Genomic DNA, 4,326 nt, shown 5'->3' on the forward strand with positions numbered 1-4,326 from the left:
CTGGAACAGGGATCCAAACACTTGACCTTGGTGTTATCAGCACCATGCTCTATAGAGTGAGCTAACCAGCCAGCCCTTCAGTGGGTGAATTTTAAGTCCCTGAGGGGCACCAGCCCATTCTCAAAGTGACACTAAACACGCCTCTGGACAACAGGGCCGACGAATGGTACGTGCTGTTCATCTTCTTGAAATTTAACTTAAGCTGGAAATGACTTCCACCCCCTTTCTCTTGGTGGGTTCCCCTTTTACTGTCCTCAGCCCTGGGCTTGTTGGTACCTCCTTCGCAGCTTGGCTGAGACCCTTCTGCATGTTTGAACTGTGTCTACATGTCCATTCTGCCACACGTGCTCAGGCCTCAGCTTTTCCATGAAAGTCTTTGTAACTAACCTAGTTTCCTTCTTTCCACTCCTCTCAAGCCCTTTCCAGAGTTACAAGGGCATTAGAAAGCACTGGCTGTTTCATCTGTGTGTGTTTCTATTTTCCACCCATAGCATAAGCCCCTCAGACCAGGAGCCATTTCTTCTGTATCCTTTACAGGGCAAGGGTACCACAGCCAATCCGTAAAAGGGACTGAAGGAACAAAGGTAAATGCATTCATGAAAGACAGCCACTTACTTCAATCTAGTATTTTAGAGGGACTTTTTCAAGTGTGAATAAAAGCACATTAATGCCTTCAAGTAACAGGAAAGAGGGAAGATGGGCCTCTCCCATCACAAATCTACAGTAAATGTTTCTTAGAGAGTCACATGTAGAGCAAGGGCTGGCTGAGAGGAGAGCCAAGTGCAGCATGGTGTAATTCTATGCCAGGTGGAGCAAGTCACATGCCCTTTGGATCCTGATCAATTGATGAAACACTGGGTGGAATTCCAGATACCAGCTTGCCTCTCTGCAGGAATCTGGGTTAGTCCTATTTAGAGAAGGCTGGGGGTGGGGAGAAGGCAGAAGACACAGTCACGCACCAATGGAGGCAAATCACTACTTTCCTGAAAAGGACCCCAGCTGGGTTCCAGGCCGCCCTTGAACCAGCTCCGTGGCTGACAGAAACTGGATTTCCCAATAACCACAGTTCAGTCCAACAGCCAATGACATCAGCTCCACTACCCCGACACACAAAACAGACGAGAAAACCAGTGAAGGTCCAACTGGCCTGATCCCTGAAGCAAGACCCTTCCAGAACACATCCATCTCATCACCTCCTCTGCCTAACCCTGGACAGGAGGGCGGGCAGAACACCCACTGACTAGAAACCAGAGGAGAGGAGGGCACTTGCCCAGCTTGCTGGGGTGGGACGATGTCCACCTCTGCCACCAGCCCCCTTCTGTCTCACCAGCACCTACCCTACACGAGGGGCAGATGTCGTCTGGACCCAGAGCTGGGGACGCCTGCGCTCGCGGGGTGCCCACCTTACCCCGCAGGGAGGGGTCCAGCCCGGGGGCCACGGCTCACTCGCACAAGTCCCTGATTTTCACCTCCAGGGGTTCCCCATGCCCTCGGGTGTCCAGAAGCAGCCGCTGAGGGCAGTCCCGGATCCTGCGTGGAACCCGGACCAGCCAGACCCCTAGAAGCCAAATTTATGCAAACAGCGTTCGGAAATTCACTGTGCTTTTGTTTGTTTCTGTTTCTGAATGTCCGGGTGATACTTCTGGAAACCTCAACTTGGAGATCCGCAGCCTCTAGAGCGAATCGCGCCTTTTCCTGAAAAGCCCCAGGGACGTCTTCCCCGGGAGGGGGACATCGCAGGCAGCAGGGGGCGCGCGTTCAGGCTGGGGCCGGACGACCCCACCCCGGGCGATCGGCCTACCCCGGGGCGCAGGAGCCGAACCCAACCTGTAGCACGGCCCGGACCAGCGCCGGGTGGCCGGACCCCGCCTCGGCCAGACCCCCACGATCCCCGCCCGCCTCGATTCCCCGCGACCCGCCCGGCGTCCCCCGCCGGCGGGAGGCCCCGGGACTCCCGGCAGGTGCTGGCACCGCGGGGCCCCGCTCCAGCCGCCGCCCCGGGCGCCCCCCGCCCCGGCCGGGCCGCCGCCCGCGCCGCACTCACCGCCGCCCGCGCCGCCTGTCGAGCCGGGAGGTCTGAGCAGCTGCGCGGGCGGGCCGGGGGGAGGGCCTGGGGGAGGGCCCGGCGGCGGGGGCGGGGCGGGGCGCGGCCGGCTCCGGCTTCCGGCTCGCCCCGCCTCCCCGCGCCGCCGTGACCTTTGCCCTCCTCCCTCGGCCCGCCCACCGCCCTCGGGGCACGCCTGGTTCCCCCTGGCCCGTCGCTCCGACCTCGGAGCCCCCCGCCCGCCCCATCCTGGTGTCTCCACTCTCCGATCAGCCCCTGCACGTCGGTCCCCGCCCCGAACCCCGGACACCCTGACCCTCCCCTCCTGGTTTTCCGCCCCCGGCTCCCCGCCACTGCCCCGGGCCCCCCAGCTCCGCCATTCCTTCGCCTTTCCCCCCTTCAGACCTCGCGGACCACCAGCCTCGAGTCCCAGACCCCGCGCGGAGGAGCGCCCTGCCTTCTGGAGGGCCGCGCTTCCCTCTCTGTAACTCACTTCTGTCAATGCTCTTAAAGACACATCCAGACAGCTCAAGACACTCCCTGTGCCTGTGGGCAGCTTACCCACCCTCTCGGGGCCTCAGTTTCCTGTTTGTAAAATGGGCGAGAAAGCAGCACCGATCTCCTAAGATCTACTGAGAATTAACTGAGGTAATGGGGCAAAGGTTTTAGCAAGTGTTAAATAAGGCCTCACTATTTTGTGTGCCCCAGGGTGGCCCTGACTCCAGGTAAGCCTTTTTCATTCCATCACTGAAAGCTCTGGAAGTCGATAACTCCCGTCTCAACATCTGCCCCTAAATGGGTGCCACCTGCCCATCTGCCTGCTAGGGTGATAATAACAGCAGGCCGGATGCAGCAAGTCTCACTGGGAAGTCATTATAGGGCATCAAGCAGCCTGGCTTTGAGATGGGCAGAACCCTGATGTGGCCATTCAGAGAGAAATGCCATTCAGCAGGAAGGCCCTAAGTTCCTGAGGTGGATTCAGAGACCTGCATCTTAGAAATCCCCTGGTTTTGAAATCCCCTGCCTTTACATTCAGGTCCTAAAGATAGGGAGACTCAGACAAGGAGAGTGGCTTATCCAAGGTCTCACAGCAAACTGTCCCCTCTGTCCCCACCAAAAGCTCTCACCACCTTTCACCATGTCCACCAACCAACCCAGCATGGATGTATCACTAGATTGGAGGAGGTGGATTTCAAGGTCCTCCCAAGCATGGGAAATTGCCAGGTAGCTGTTATTAGTGAGGGCAACCTTTTATTGTTTTAAAAATATAAAGGAAATTGGATTATGCACAAACTCTGCCATTCTCCATTCTCAGGGTGCAACCAAGACAAGCAAAAGGACTGATTAGCCTGACATTAAACCAGAATATCACAGACCGTCACTAGGGAGACGCAAGATCTACAGAAAATCTCTCAGAGCAAAATATTCAGGAAGCAGCCCTGTGTGAATGATTTTCTTCCTTTCTTTGCTTCTCTCTGTCTCTCTCTCTACTCCCCCTTCCTTTCTCCTTCCCTCCTTCTCTCCCTCCCTTCCTTCTTTCCTTCCTTCCTTCCTTCAAAGGGAAATGCAATAGCAAACTTGAATTTTCTTGTCTTTTACTTATTGCTAACATATCTTAATTCATTTGTCTTCCCCCAACAGCCACAACAGGAGCTGGCTTTGTTTTTTCATCTGTCCTAAATACTTACCATGGCTGTGAGCTTTAGATTATTTATGGGGAGAGCTGTAAAACTGTAACTCTTTTTTTTTATCCCTGAAAACCCACAGAGATTGAATTTCCAACCCAAGACTTCCAAGTAGGGTAGAAAATTAAAGTGGCCACATGATCATCATAATAGACACAGAAAAAGCATTTGATAAAATCCAACATGCTTTCATGATAAAAATACTCAACAAATGAGGAATAGAAGGGAACTTCCTTTGCCTGATAAAGTGCATCTATGAACATCCCACAGCTAACATCACACTTAATGGTGAACGACTGGATGTTTTCCCCCAAAGATCAGGAAGAAGACAGGATGCCAACTCTCACCACTTTTGTTCAACATTGTGCTGGAGGTCGTAGCCATAGCATTCAGGCAAGAAAAAGAAATAAAAGGCATCCAGATTGGAAAGAATGAAGTAATACTATCTCTATTCACAGATTATATGCTCTTGCATGTAAAAAAAAAAAAAAAAAAAAAACCCTAAAGAATGCACAAAGCACCTATTAGAACTAATAAATTCTGCAAGGTTGTAGGATATAAGATAAACATACAAAAAGCAGTTGAGTTTCGATACAC

Source organism: Cynocephalus volans, chromosome 6 (genome assembly GCF_027409185.1).
Source record: "Cynocephalus volans isolate mCynVol1 chromosome 6, mCynVol1.pri, whole genome shotgun sequence".
NCBI lineage: Eukaryota > Metazoa > Chordata > Mammalia > Dermoptera > Cynocephalidae > Cynocephalus > Cynocephalus volans.